A 16,737-nucleotide genomic window follows, 5' to 3' on the forward strand; every position below is an offset into this window, starting at 1 on the left:
CGTTTCATATTATCATGGTTTTGCGCACTGAAAGATTATTAAAAGCTTATTATATTTTTAGCCTGCACAATAAATTTAAAATAAGCATAATTGAATTGTATATTATTTCTGTGTAGTGTAGTGTAAGCATTATAAATATACACTTCTGAATTCTTGACATTCATATATAAATATTAAATTGTGAAATGATTGCCTGATTGAATTTTATAAGAGAACTAATAGTAATTTGTTTTTATTAACATGTTTAGATTGTGTAAAATTACTGTGTAGATTTTTTCGAGAATTAATTTTTGTATTTATTTGCATTACATTTAAATAAAATATGTTGCCATTTTGTAATGTGCCCCTCTTGTTAAACACTGGCCCCTCCTTGGCCCCCCTAGTAAAATTTGTCTAGAGAGGCCACTTGACTCAAATGATTCGCGAAACCGCTCTGAAGTCCCGATCTGACTCAAATGATTCGCGAACCCGCTCTGAAGTCGCAATCTGACTCAAATGACGCAAATGATTCGCGAACCCGCTCTGAAGTCGCGATATGACTCAAATGATTGGCGAACCTGCTCTGAAGTCGCGATCTGACTCAAATGACGCAAATGATTCGCGAACCCGCTCTGAAGTCGCGATATGACTCAAATGATTCGCGAACCCGCTCTGAAGTCGCGATATCACTCAAATGATTCGCTAACCCGCTCTGAAGTCGCGATATGACTCAAATGATTCGCGAACCCGCTCTGAAGTCGCGATCTGACTCAAATGACGCAAATGATTCGCGAACCCGCTCTGAAGTCGCGATCTGACTCAAATGATTCGCGAACCCGCTCTGAAGTCGCGATATGACTCAAATGATTCGCGAATCCGCTCCGAAGTAGCGATCTGACTCAAATGATTCGTAAACCCGCTCTGAAGTAGCGATCTGACTCAAATGATTCACGAACCCGCTCTGAAGTAGCGATCTGACTCAAATGATTCAAATGATTTGTAAACCCGCTCTGAAGTAGCGATCTGACTCAAATGATTCAAATGATTTGTAAACCCGCTCTGAAGTAGCGATCTGACTCAAATGATTCGCGAACGCCCTCTGAAGTAGTGATCTGACTCAAATGATTCGCGAACCCGCTCTTAAGTCGAGATGTGGTATAAGTCCAATTTGAATAAAGAAAATAGAGGTTTATAGCAAGTAAACTTTTGTTTATAGCTAAATGTGAAATTTAGCTAACAGGAAACATAAATTAATTATGTAATATTTTCCAGTATTCTCTTTTGAATGGTCAAACAATCCAAATTAAAACAAAAAGAGAAGTCACTTACAAACTAACACTGAATAAATGCCAAAAAGTCTGACCAAAATTTTTCAATGTAGGAGCATTGCCAAAATAAATGAATGAAGACTTCTTCAGAAGAATGACAAAAACAGCAACTCACGTCAATGTCTAACTTTAATTAGGTAACGGTTGTGAATTAACTTAAATGTTATTTATTTTACTTTGTTGGTAAGCAGATATCTATGAGGCAAGGTCCATACTTTCTCCCAAGGTAGATTCTCCACAATGCTATTCCAATTAGGTATTATGTAAGGAATTGGTATTAGGAATTTTGCATCTTTTTTTGTTTTACTGGAAAGAGACACTGCAACAAAAATCCATTGAACACTTCAACATGGATTTGACTATGAATGCTTAAAATCACTTTGTGAGCTCAGTTTTGAAGTGTTTCATATTATCATGGTTTTGCACACTGAAAGATTATTAAAAGCTTACTATATTTTTAGCCTGCACAGTACATTTAAAATAAGCATAATTTAATTGTATATTATTTCTGTGTAGTGTAGTGTAAGCATTATAAATATATACACTTCTGAATTCTTGACATTCATATATAAATATTAAATTGTGAAATGTATGATTGCCTGATTGAATTTTATAAGAGTAGGCTACTAATAGTAATTTGTTTTTATTAACATGTTTAGATTGTGTAAAATTACTGTGTAGATTTTTTCAAGAATTAATTTTTGTATTTATTTGAATTACAGTAAAATATGTTGCCATTTTTAATGTGCCCCTCTGGTTAAACACTGGCCCCTCCTTGGCCCCCCTAGTAAAATTTGTCTAGAGCCGCCATTGATACCATTTCAGAAAACTTTCAGCCAATAGTGTGAGTTTGGGGGTGGGACTGTCAGTTTCCTGACCAATGAGGTAAGTGCTCAGTAAGTGTGTTTGAAACATAGGCTGTAAAGCAAAGATTGTTTTAGCAGTTCTGTTTGGTGTGACAAAGATTGTACACTTTTCAAGCCAGTAGCTGAAGTGTGCTGTTGCAGTTGCTCAAAAGTTGCACCCTGTTAATAGTTTCTTCAGTGCAGAGATCATCTACACAAGAGAAATGTGAAAGATTGAGGTTGAGGTAGGTACTTGCAAATCCCCAGATTCACCTCAACATTTTTTAAAACTGATCAAGTACAATACTAAAGCTTGGGTATCTCCACAGGGCTTAAGTTGTCAATAGAGTCTCTGAAGCTTAAGAGGGTTAGCAGATGTGCAGCTACTGTCATAAAGTCAGCCAATAAAAACAGCAATAAAAAAGCGCAGCCTCATAAATGAGGTTTAATTGAAAATGAGCAGATGAGCAGTTCATCAGAGCACTGATGCTGTTGGCCTGCTGGTGTTTTCCTCATATCTTGAGGTGGAACGTGACGCTTTGAACACTAATAATCCAGAACTGTGCATCAACACTAAGAAATGTATGGCCTCTGATTCCAGTGAATTATTCTGTTTCTTTAGCTATTCTCTTAGAAATTGTTTTATACTTAACCTTTTTTCTTTGATATAAGAGATAGTGTAGAAATGTGTGTGTGTGTCTACTTATCATTTAATTAAAGTGCCATTTTTATTGTAACAAAACATGAAATGCATTATTTCTGGAAATGAATTTTTAGCTAATTTTAGACTAAGTTATGAAGTCAAAAGTTATGAATTCAGTCGTTTCATAAATTTTTAACAGATTCATTAAAAAGAACCGAGTCTTTTGCGTGTGAATGCAAAGAGTCAAACCCAGCTAACAAAAATAGATTATGAGAACATACTGCTATAAAACATTATTTCTTAATTTTTTCTGAATATGTGAAAAGGTCCACATTTTAAAAGATTGTTTTTAACATGTTTCAAAGATTATGGGAACAAAACTTTGAAATGTTTGCTGAAGGGTCTGAAACCAGTAGTAACAAATCGCTTTGCATAAGTTCTTAATTAATACTGGTACTTGATTCTTAACGTTGCTGCTTTTTATAATGTTTAGAGTGATATTTACTGGCTGCAAGGTGGTTTCAGTGTTAGCATGACTTAATTAGTCTGTAGCTGGCGGATCAGAGACAGCTGCTCATTTGAGTGGGCAAACAGAGGAGCCAAAGAATCCCAAGCACAACACCATACAAGAGAAGAAGGATGACCTCCTTGCTCCCGTTCCCTGAGATTTTTCCCTCAGCTAATTCTCAATATCTAAAGTCATTTACCTGGACACAGTGTCTATTGTGTGGATAATTAGCTTGCCGGCTGCAGGTTGAAGAAGCTGTCCTTCCAAAAGCTCAGGAATGTCTGTGCTTGTCTTGGGGTTAGAATGTAATTAAATCAGTTTTCTTCCTGGCCGTGACTCAATGCTGACTACCTGTGAGGACAAGAACTTCTCCCATCTTGTCCTGGCAAGAAACGCTAATTCCAGTTTCCAACTATCGTCACCCCCCTAACTTTCTTTACCTCTTTCTGTTGCTTGTTATTATTCAAGTGCCCTTGGCCAAAACAGAGTATAGCCAACTAAAAAGGTTCACAGTAGTTTGTTCTTTAATTGGGAAGTTTAAAAAGTTCTCTTAAAGGGCATTTAAGGAATAGTTTATGAAAAAAATAAATATATAAATTAAAATAAAAGATAAATAAGAAATAAATAAATGGGTAATATTTACACGTGAATTATAATAGGCTAAACAACATTTCATGCAAAAAAATACAAATGTTTAAAATAAGGGAAACAAAGTCTTGTTTTGTCTGCTGCAAATAATTGTTGTTATTGTTGACTAAGACTAAATTTGTTAAAACTTTTTATTTAAAGCTGAAATTAAATTAAATTATTAAAAATTATTACATTTTTAATTATAAGATTTGTAATGAAAATTATTAGAAAACAAAAACAAACAAACAAACAACAAAAAAACGTAAAACACTTTATATTATATACTCGTCCATTCTCAGACCAGATATAATAAAATAATTTTTTTTAATAAAAGCTAATTCAAAATATACATAAAAAATACTGTAATACACACGTGTGTGTGTGCTTTTTAGGGTATACAAAAAATATATAATATAATTTTAATAGTTTAAGAAAATGTGTTACTTAAATTAAAACTTGATCGATGTGGTCACTGTAAATTAGCTTTGTATAGAAAAGAGATGCATTAAGATGCATTTTATTTTATTTTGTGTTCCACAGGAAAAAAAAAACTACACGTTTGGAATGACAAAAGGGTAAATAATATAAATAATGACAGAATTTTCATTATTTTTCTTTAAGGACTAAGATACGCCTTGAACACAGCCATCCTCAGCCATCCGTCCAGTAGCCCCTCACTGCAGAACACAAGATCCAGGGGCGTGGTTGCATCCACATCTAGGGGGTGGAGACGGGTAGGTTTTAGGGATCAGGGGGTGGAAACGGGTAGGTTTAGGTACAGGTGGGAGGAGTTGGATCTGGATCCAACCATGCCCTATGGATCTTGTGTTCTGCAGTGAGGACCATCTCAGTCAGTGCAGGATGAAAGTTGTAATGGAAATCATGATAATTATAAATCCCATTTTTTCCCCCCAAGCTCATGGAGATGACTAGACCAAAGGGAAGGGGGGAAAAAAGTGAGTCTGAAGGAGAGCGAGTTCTGAAAAGGTGCTTTGTCCGGGGCTCCAGGTTGACAGAGGCGCGGGCCATCAGCAGTTGTGGTTCTAGGCGGACGTCCAGGCCCTCTCTGGCACCGTCTGCAGAGCACACAGCTGGGCTCAACATCTCAACCCAGCCCAACTCCAACTGCAACCAACCACCAATGATGGAAAAACAAACCAGAGCCCTGTGCTGCAGACTCACCCCCCTGTGCAAAACAAGTATACTCAGCATACTTTATTACAAAACTAATATACTTTACATTAAAATACCCTAAGTGCAAACTGAGTGTAATGTTTTCAGACACTTCTTTGCATGTTAATTGCAATTAAATTAATATGTATTATAGTTTAAGTTTATTTTAAATGCAATAAGTTGACCTCAATAGTACTTTTCTGACCCATGTAAGTAGGTCCTATTAATCTATTAATCTTTATATGTAATTACATTACTTCTGTTGTCTTTGAAATATAGTTAAAGTGCACTGCCGAATGTACTGATAAACATTCATGCTAAACTTAAATACATTTGACTGAAACCTGTATGTCCTGTATTTAATTATATTAGTAATTTAGCAATTTAGTAAATGAAAGTGTATAAACAATAATCATAATAATTTACTGAATAACTACACACACACACACACATAGGCTCATAACTTTGATATAATAATAATATTAATAATAATAGTAATAATAATAAAAAAAAATTAATTATTGCAACCGTTAAGTAACAATTATTACTTGAACTAAACATGAACTGAAATAAAATATATAAAACATAAAAATTATAATAGTATCTCCATGATACTAATATACAGCAATAAAACACTACAGAAAATTATTAAAACATAATGATTTGCAATGTACTTTAAAAGAAAAATTCAAAAAAAAAAATCAAAGTTGACATCATTACAAAATGCACTTTTTAAAAGTGTACTTAAGTGTTTTAAGAAACATAATCATAAAAGTCTTTAAGTACACTGGCCTTTTAATTAATTGATGTTAGATTGTCTGCAAGTACAGTGTTTTAAAAATATACTTTTAAGATTTGAACTCAGTACTATTAAGAGCAATTCTTTTTTCACAAGGGCGGCTCTGAACCTGAAGACTTTTGGGGTAATGAACGCCAAGATGTGTTGTAGCACTCGTGAACTGGAAGGTTTTGGCCTGTGACCTGAAGAGTTTGTGTTGGCCGAATGAACGTCATCAAAAATGATTTATGATGCTGAAGACACATTCACTGTGTCTGTCAACGACGTCGACGTTGCCTGTTTCAGTTGGAGTTCTGCATGCATGATTGCAACTGCTAAAGTCAACAGACATCAAAATCAACCCATTTACTTATTTAAAGCATGTTCCTGCTCTTTTTGGGCACAAATCATTCTTCCACTTGAAATCACACTGAATATCCTGTTTCATTCAGAAACTCGTCAGATGCGTCAGTAAACTGGCTTGTGAGAAGTGTTGACTTCTTGTAAGACACTTTCCTTTGATGAGCCTGAAACGCAGCAGCTATAAATCCATTCGACTCGATGACTGTGTGGTTTGAAGTTCAGTGGAGGACAGGCAGACGTCGGTTTGGAAGATGATCTCAATCTGGCTCATTTAATGGTTAGCAAATGGAAGTCTGCCGCATAGATTCACGAGCAAGAGAAATGAGAGTTTTCCGCCGAGCGCATTCAATTGTCTACGGTTTCAGCATTCATTCTGTCAGTGGTCTGAGTTGGTGAATGTGATAGAAATCAATCCCCTGAGGATGCCAGCGTGTTTATAAAGATCAATAGCCTGTATTCATTGGTTATGACGACAGATGATTCATGGCGCGTTTAGTATGAGTTGAGAAATGTGAACCATATTGAAAGGGGTTTGTGAGCGAAGGTTCAGTCCGTCACACCAAAAGCACCAAATAAAACCCCCTCGCTGATGGACGCCATCCAAACCAAGCAAATTATGAGACAAAGTCTTTTTATATGAACTTCAGTCACGCAAAAACACTAAATGCCTCTTGGTACGGGCTGGAATGACTGTTTGCTGCGTCTGTGTGGAGTTTATATCCAAAATCCAGTTTTCTGGAAGTGAACGGAGAGGAACAGAAATCAATGTGTAACCCATTTAGACATGAATGAAACCTCAAATCAGTAGAACACTAAACATTTTACAAAAACAATATTTTTTTTTTTTGTGAAAGATAAACATATTTTAGAGATTCAGCAATAATGATCAAAAACTACAGGATTATTTTATTTTAATTAATTTTTATTATTTTATTTCACATAATTAATTTTATTTTCAACATTACTTCAATCAAATAATTCTGAAAAATAAAAATAAAAAATAAAATTCATAATTAATGATAAATTAAATGTTTCCTGAGCTGCAAAGCAGCATAATAGGATGATTTCTGAAGGACACTGAAAACTGGAGTAATGATGATAAAAATTCAGCTTTGCATTGCAGGAATAAATTACATTTTACAATATATTCACATAGAACACAGTTATTTGAATTTGTAATATTAAAAAAAAAAATTACACTGTATTTTTGATCAAATAAATGGAGCCTTGGTGAGTGTAAGAGACTTCTGTCAAAAACAAAAAAAACAAAAACAACATCAACAACAACAACAACAAAAAACATCTTACCAACCTCAAACTGTACTATTTGTACTACATTTACTGTATGTTGCAGATTAAAACTGGAATACTTTAACATTAAAATTACCCTCTCCACTTTTAAAAATAAAAGAAAGAAAGAAAGTTAAATTTTCTAAATTCAACATTATAAAATTGTCTCTTTCCAACAAGAACAGACCAATGCAGGTGCAGCTCTTATGGAGTCAGTTTTTGTCCATATGGGAACGGTCCAGTCATGCGTGCTCCTCGCGGCTGAGGGTCACGGGCCTCACGGCGGTGGACGGCCTTTCATTACCTGGTTACTGTTTACCCCAGTGTGAAGTGCTTCCCCATCTCGAGCTGGTTAGTGACATCATCTCCACTTCAGAGCAACACTGTGCAGCCCATAAACACCAGCGCTTACAGCGGACATGTGGTTCAGGGTCAGCCTCTGAAGAGGGTGTTTACAAACCCCTAGAGGTTCTGAATGGAACTGCAAGTCTTCACGAGATAATAATGAAATACTGCTGTTGAAGCAAAGTCAGACTTCTGAGGAAACTAAGTAACCTTTTTGCCAACTCCCAGACATATATTATATTTCAACCTGACTTGGGGAAAAACTGTTTGCCAAGAGTTTGTCTCATGAAATTATGTTTTGTTTTTATTTAATTTATTATAAGTTATCTTGTGAATATTGTTTTAATTATTAAACAACTTCTATGTTCTTCCTGTCCTTAAAATCACTTTTGACCATGTTAGTATTTTGTTAAAATCCCTTCAAATAACAAAAGCTGCTTCCTTAATGACACAATCATACAGGAAGTGACATCATGGCACCATATGGAGGGAAATCAACAGCACAAACATGAGTAAGTCTTAGAAAGATCTTGAAACACAATGCAGCCTGAATGTCTGGGCCTTTAACTTGTTTAATAGTCATTTGTTTAGTGCTCGGTTAACCTTGTTTGGAATGATGTCTGCTTTGTCAATGAACTATCGGTGTTCTCAGATGAGTCGGAGAGGAACTTACTCTGTTGTATGGGTTTTAAATTCTATTGACGCTCCTGTGAATGAGCCGTAAATAGACAGCATGCTGGAAACATTGAGGTCACAAATGTTTTGGCATAGTGACAGACAGAACAGAAAGTAGACCATACGATCCCTCCAGAGACTGAGAGAACCATTTATAATGACCTGCCTAATTACACTGTTTTGACATTATAATCAAAGCCATAATCATAAATGCTGTTTAGGGCTTGCAAATTGCCAGAATTTGTTCAGTATTTTCAGTCATACTCAGTCTGCACACTGCGTGCCTCATAACACACTCTCATTTTTGTATGTCCTGCAAGGGTGTAGAGTTTAGTAGGGAAGCTATAAACATGTCCCTATCAATATTCAGTGACTACTAAATTGTCTAAACTAGTTGTTCTTGTGATTTTGGCCACAGATCATACCACTGATATTACCTGAGAAATTAAAGTGAATATGCTAGAAAACTGCATGCTTTCAAGGAACGCACATTTAATACATGAGTGAAGTAAGAACATATAAGGTAGCCGAAGTGTTTAAAACATATACGAGCACAGTTTAGTTGAACGATGAAGTAAGTTTACTCTCCCATTTGCTCTTCAGGTTGTAATGCTGTTTTGTGTTCATCTGCTTCTCCCACTGCTCTTTTTACATCGACTATCACTCTGTATACAGTAGACTAATACAATTAAATACAATATGTATTACAATATATACTGATATATTTAACACTCACTAAAGTGGTATGAAATGACTGGATACTTTCTTAAATGATTTCTTATTCAATTGTCACCAGCTGAATTGCAGTGGTCAAACTATTTAAAATGAGTTGAATCATGCTACAAACTCAATTATAACGCACATAATGTTTTTTGAGGTGCAGCACATCATATTAACAGAGTTTTACTAGCTAGCAGTAAACCGTTACCTGGATATGTTCGTAGATTTGTGTTGGTTCACGAATCATTTGTTTTAGATCAGAACTTCGGAGCGGGTGCATGAATCCATTTCTCTAAGCTCTTTTTATTGAAAGACTGAAATAGCATTTATATATTTTCTTTTTTGTTGTAAAGCACAAATAATGGTCCTTTATTTAAAACTTTTCTTTATTTTTATTTATTTTTTGCAGCACAGTTGCATTTATTTTTTGCATTTCTCTCTGCTGTCAGAATTAAAACACAAATTAAGAAACACTACACTTGATTATGTTTATAAAAGTATTTTTTTCTTCTGTAAACTATTGTTGTATCATTTGTATTATTTGTATTTGTTAGCCATTTTAATTTTAGTTAAATTATGTCTGAATTTATTGTGTCAGTATAGGTTATTTTTTTACGTATATTGAATTTATAAACGTGTATATATATAAATGTATGTGTGTGTGTGTGGTTGTACATACACATTTAATTTTTGGTGTTTGGCTTAGTGTTATGTTACAATCATTATTATACTATTTTTTGTTTTTTAATATTTTGAATAGTTTTTAGATTTTTTTTTTTTTTTCATCTAATGTTAAGTTTTGAAATTTTGTTGTACGCATTTTTATTTAATTTCTTTATTTTTCAAATGTGTATAGCTAGTATTTAAACAGTTTTGGATCTGTTTTTAGTTATTCTAATACTACAATCGATTGCTTCTGTTGTCCTCATTGGGAAGTCGCTTTAGATAAACTAGATGACTTAATATATAAATACATACAAACATTTTTTTTCAGCATAGCCAGATGTATTGAGATTCAAGCAGTGATAAATTTACTGGTGGAATAAAAGTGATGATATGTAACTAATATGTGCACAAGTTATGGCTGAGAAGTGTGTTAAAGAGAAGACATGAATTTAATATATTTTATTCTTCCTAACATTTTCTCAGATTTACGACGTTACGTTTCTAAGAGCTCAGAATAATTCTGTTTGATTTAATATCTGTTGAGTAAATCCTGTAAAGCTTTACCCTGCTGAGCCAGAGAGACTCCAGACAGGAGGCTTCTGGTTAGTGATCACTTCAGTTAGTGTGTGTGTGTGTGTGTGTGTGTGTGCCTGAGTGATGTCAGTCTTCAGACTACAGCATTTCCTGTCTAAAGATAAGCAGCAAACACAGCCCAGAACTATAGATAGTGTCGTATCTCTGCATTGAGCTTTTAACTTCTAGGGTTTTTTCCCACATGGCTCTTATTAGAGTTGATCTGATTTTGACAGAGATGGACAGTTTTGTTAGAGAAACATAAGTTAGTTGAAACAAATTCACAATTTTCATTAACCTGCGTGTCATTTCAGGGGGTGGAAATAAAAATTATACGTTTTTATAGGTTTTGGCCGTTGATTTAAATGACATCTACCAATACCAAAAATCACAGCTCTGGATGGAAACATACCTAGTGACTGTCTATATAAAGTACTTTATAAGTAAGGATTTGTGCACTATTTAATATTTTCTTGAAATGGCAAATAGTTTGATATATTTATGTTGAATATGTCTATCCCTTCTCTTAAAACTACACCACAATCATCCTAGGTATGATTGTGTTATATTGCATATTATTTGATTAGAATTAATGTGTACTTCAAAGTCACCGTATGTTGAAATTTTATGTTATAACCATTTGTATTATTGATTTTTAGTGGTGAGGAAGTTTTAAATGCATGAACCTAAAAGTTAAGTAATGAGAAGAAAAAATAGATTTATGCACATGCTAGTATGCAATAACTTTTTTGATGTAATGTTTCTCAGTTCTAGTGTACTATTTTGCTAAACATTTGAAAGCATCCAATTCTCCATTAGTAAAATATTTAGGAAGTAATTTGAATCAGTAGTGTAGCCAGAAAAGAGACTCTGGGTGTGCATATGAAAATCTGGGTGTGCATTTATTGTCAGATTACTGTGCAAAATTATGGGATAGTATTTTTGTCACACTGCTTCCATCCGACCATACTCCTAGTGTTAATTTGCAGGTCGTGTCAAAATGTAGTTAATTGTTAAATGTAATAGTTTTCTTCCAAATACAATAATTTTGAACTTTAGCTATTTCATTTTGTTTATTTTTCATTACAATTTATTCACTTTAAATAAATTATATTATATAATTATAGGATTAAAATGAATTGAGTTGCTCAATATAGATCTTTTTTTCCCATGTTTTTGTAATGTCTGGGAAGCCAGAATGCGCATGCATCAACAGAAACATTTATTAGCGGAACCCTGTTTTTTGTACGTGCCATTTATAGCAAGACATATTACTGATGATATTACAGATGCTTTGTCAGATTTTTTTATTTCAGCGAACCGTGCCATCCATTACCTCAATAATCAATCACAGGCTTAAAGCAATCATGCCCGAGCAGACGGATATTAGTACATCTCATCACACCGGCACCCGCGTCTAAATCAGTTGTATGGTCTGGTTTTCAGTCTAAAACAGTTGTGTCAAGTATAAATGTCTCGTCTGTTTCGGGAGGTGCGCGCGCAGTCAGCGGAGGCTCGCACCTTTTTTTCTCAGATTTTGAAAAATCTTCGCGATCGACTTAAAATGCTTCCAAGATCGACTTGTCGACCGCGATCGACGGGTTGGTGACTCCAGATATAGCGACCAACTTTTTTTGAGCAAGCATTGATTATGCGTGACACAGTCTCAATTTGTGGGAGGCATGTATTGGGCTCAAACGCTGTGCGCGCACGCGCTACGAGGGACGGGTGGTCACCCTACCTGGCACACCCGTCTAGAGTGTGTCCACCTTTGTGTGTGGGTCTGTACATGCTGAATCGACAGGTAAAAAAAAAGCCTCAAGTCCAAATATTAATTTATCACCAATTAACTGTTTGACAAACACTTCCTGCTTCGATGTTCAGATCTGAATTTAAAAAAATCTCAAACATGCTACGAAGTGCCGATCTGAATCAACCGAGTCGCGAACATGCTCCGAAGTGCCGATCTGAATCAACCGAATCGCGAACATGCTCCGAAGTGCCGATCTGAATCAACCGAGTCGCGAACATGCTCCGAAGTCCCGATCTGAATCAACCGAGTCTCGAACAGGCCCCGAAGTGCCGGTCTGAATCAACCGAGTCGCGAACAGGCCCCGAAGTGCCGATCTGAATCAATCGAGTCGCGAACATGCTCCGAAGTGCCGATCTGAATCAACCGAGTCGCGAACAAAAAAAAAATAATAATAATATATATATATATATTCTAAGTAAACAACAATAGCCAAAGTTTAGTAAACATTTTTTATTCAGACTATAAAAAATAATTCTGCATCTATTTTAAGGTGTGCCAGCTGCCACTGTGGGTGACACAGGCACACCCTGGCACACCTGTGGCTACGCCACTGATTTGAATGCAAAGTTAAAGTGACTGAGATGCAGCAACAATCTTTGAACATAAGAAACTATCTTTACATTTTTTGATGAATAGTTCTGGATATGAAATTTGATGCACTTTGGTAATATTAGACAATAAACCCACTTGAATTCTTCAGTTGTACTTGTCTAAATAATATGCCGAGGATGTACACAGATCAGTAGTAAAGGGAAATGCTGTGGCCGTTTGGGTGTCAAGGTTGTGTAGCTTTAGGTAAATCAGATGGTTTTGTGTCCGGAAGTTTTTATGAATGAACTCTCATTCATCCTCTTCCCGCTGAGTGCTGAGATTGTGTTGGTCTCTTGGTTTGAAGGGTGTTGTAAATTTAAGCTGCTAAGTGTCGTGTTGGGATGAGAGCATGTCAGTACACAGGTCAGAGGAAAGGCTCTTTATCACAGTTGCAGGGCACTGGACGTCCTGTGGATGTAGGCGCCAGAGACCCAACAGACTGGACATGTGTTTCACAACGAGTCCCCTCTCCATATATCAGCACCTCCGGCCAGCACACTACTGATCAGCACTGTTTAACAGCCATGACAGATATCCAACAAGAAACCACATTTCTGTAAAAACGAACGTATTTCGGAGTCAAACAGGATGTTTTATGAGATCAAATGTATGGCAGGACTTGATTTAATCCACTGGGGTTGGATTTGATGATGAAGAAAAGTGTATCTATATTGGCTGAGAAATAAAAGCTCTTGGTGATGTCAGGTGAAAAGGAGAGTTATTTCAGATGTGAGACGAAATAACTCAACAATACAAAGACAAATAGATTTTGTTTTATTTTTTTTCCTTCTAGATTTAGCTTTTGATATGCTATAAAAATATATATTTTTTTACATTTATGAACTTATTTTGGACATGGTGCCATTATAATAATATATTCTAGATTATTATATATATTATAACATTGCCCAGTCATATATTAGTTGGATATATTGTTAGAATATTTTTGTTGTATTATAATTTTTATCTAGCTTCAGCTAATGATTTGCTATAATTTATATATATATATATATATATATATATATATATATATATATATATATATATATATATATATATATATATATATATATATATAAACATTTTTGAACAAATTATTTAAATTATATTAAATTAAATTATTTTGGACATGGAACCATTATAATAATATATTTTATATTATTATATATATTATAACATTGCCCAGTCATATAGTATTAGTTGGATATTTTGTTAGGGTATAAATACATTTTACATACCTTGACTTAATAAAGTGATATGGTTTTTATTGTTGTTTTTAAAGACATTTTTACTATGCTAGTACCATGTTTTGTTTATTGTTAATTATTTAATATTTTATTTGATTTTATATTTTATTTTGGACATGATTCTATGATAATACTGTACTCTATATTACGTAAATGATATATTATCTGTAGAAATCCCAAATTCAGTACCATGGTGTATCACCATACTATGAAAACGCCATCTTGACACCACACTTTACTTTATACAGCAATAATTCACTAATACTATCTAGTTGAAATGGTGACTGATTTCAAGTGGATGGTAGATGTCCAAATGGCGAGTCATTTGGACTGTGGTCTGAGTAAATGTGTGTTGGCAAGGGACGCTGGGCATGAACCACACAGACCCTTGAGACCTGGCCGCTGTAAGGCTGTAAAAGTGTGTACTTCCCTCACTGGGCCAATGAGGGCCAAACCATGACCCCAAAGACCACACAGACTGTCCTGATCATGCATGAGCGCTTACATACAAATAAACACACTCATAAACCAGTGACTGCCCTGCTCTGCTGCACAATGGACATGCAGGCGTTGCTCTTTACTGTTGGATTCAGCTTTTAGATGTTATTGAAGCATTTAGACCAGAAGTGTGTGGACCACTGCTCACAAAAATCATCGGCCCGTCTAAACACACACACACACACACACACTCACGCACACACACATGCACACACACGCACAAACACACACACACACACACACACACAGCACTCGGTCAGTCAGACAGAGAAACAGAAGGACCTTTGTGAGGTTTAGGACAGGCATCATGTGAACACATGTAGTACATTTTTAATCCTCCTAATGACCACCATAAATCATAGACTGGGCAAATCTCAAATTGTAGGGGGTGAATCATGTTTGATAGATCTTATTATCTGGGTGGCTTTGCTAAGAGGGTTAGCACACTGTGTATTGATAGATTTTCTGAAACCAAATCTGGAGCTGGAAGTGGGGATTTTACAAATGACTGTAATTACAGCTGGCACTGATACACTCCTAGATGCCACGTGTTGAGAGATTTGGAAGTGGATGTGAGTGTTAGGAAAATAAAAGCATTGTTTTTTGTTTGTTGTTTCTTTTACACATGCTTTTTGTGTATTTGAGTACCCAACATGTTGTTGTAATTCATATGTATATTTTTGTCATAAATGGCTCTTTCTCTATATTGTTATTCTTTATATACAAGTATCCTATGCTCACCAAGGCTGCATTTATTTGGTGTGATTAATTGTTAGTATTAGTATTTTTTTTTAATAGTTTAAAGCACTTTATATACACACACACCATAGTTTTTTTATGTTTTAAGACATTGTACAATACTACAGTTTTATTTATTTTTTGGGAAGATACCATTGTAAAAAAAATAAAATAATAATAAGAGCTGTTTACTATTGTAATACATTTTAAAGTGTCATTTATTCCTGTGATGCAAATCTGCTCAAGTAACATTTCTTATTATCATCAATGTTCAAAAACAGTTGTTCTACTTCAGTTTTTTTTTAAAGGAAACTGTGGTTTTCTTTTTCATTCTTTGGATAGAAATAAAAAAAATGTAAATAGATATTAGACATATTTTTTGACTGTCATGTTTGAACAATTTATTGCATCCTTGATGGAACAAATCAGATATAAACATTTAGAAACATTTGAACATTATAGAGAAAGGCTAGTAGCACAGCTGTGGAATGAACATGCATCTTTGGTTGGGTTTCGATTTCTCTTAAAGAAAAGTGCAAGTCCAAACATCAGTAGAACAATGTATACTGAAAGTAAATTAAGAGAAAGTATGTGCATGTATGTCATTTATGGCAGAGGATGTTTGGTCTCTGTCCCTTGCTGTGGTAGGAAGTGTGAAATATGTGTTTGCTTTAAGAGAGCAGTTATTTTTCTTTTCCTCCAAATGGCCAACGCAAACAGAGAAATGTGCCCCGAACTCACACAAATGAAACACACACGCTCATTCACACACTAATGAACACAAACACAGATCAGGAGCCAATACATTCACATCACACACATGCTTTCAATCAGTCTTTGGGAACACACGTCCAAGCATTCATTTGCAATATAAACAATAAACAAGTGCACATTTTGTAGTATGTTGTAGGACTTTCAGAATGTACACTTATGCTACAGATTGTGTGATTTTGCTGGTAATTAGCAGTTGAGCTCTTTTGTAGTGTTTGTGTACTTGTTTGCACACTGCAGTGTTAATGTTGGCATTGTACTCATTGCCTGTTGAATAATTTCCATGCGAGTTCAGGAAGTCTAAAGTCATTAACAGTGCAGTTGCTTTGACCACAGACTAGGCTCGTTTAACTTTGGTGTCATTTAAAGTCTTTTTAAATACCTGGACCTGTTCAAATCACTCAGTTTAGTCATTTTATTCCTTCAGAAGAATTACATTTAAAATAAACCCATTACTGCTGCATTTAAATCTAGATTGTTACTTTTTCTTTCTGATGAATCTGTGAGTGGTTTTTGCATTTTTTTATATTATAATTTTTTTTTATAGTTTTGCTTTTCAGTAA

General features: G+C 34.9%; 1 long non-coding RNA gene across 1 annotated transcript; it reads left to right on the plus strand.

Annotated features, from left to right (window-relative positions):
* Nucleotides 1-2,186: 2,186 nt before the first annotated feature.
* Nucleotides 2,187-5,449, plus strand: LOC127970348 (uncharacterized). The gene is made up of 2 exons (XR_008156591.1): nucleotides 2,187-2,397; nucleotides 4,850-5,449. It is a non-coding gene; the product is annotated as an uncharacterized LOC127970348 (long non-coding RNA).
* Nucleotides 5,450-16,737: the final 11,288 nt, after the last annotated feature.

This window comes from Carassius gibelio, chromosome B13, assembly GCF_023724105.1.
Source record: "Carassius gibelio isolate Cgi1373 ecotype wild population from Czech Republic chromosome B13, carGib1.2-hapl.c, whole genome shotgun sequence".
Lineage (NCBI taxonomy): Eukaryota > Metazoa > Chordata > Actinopteri > Cypriniformes > Cyprinidae > Carassius > Carassius gibelio.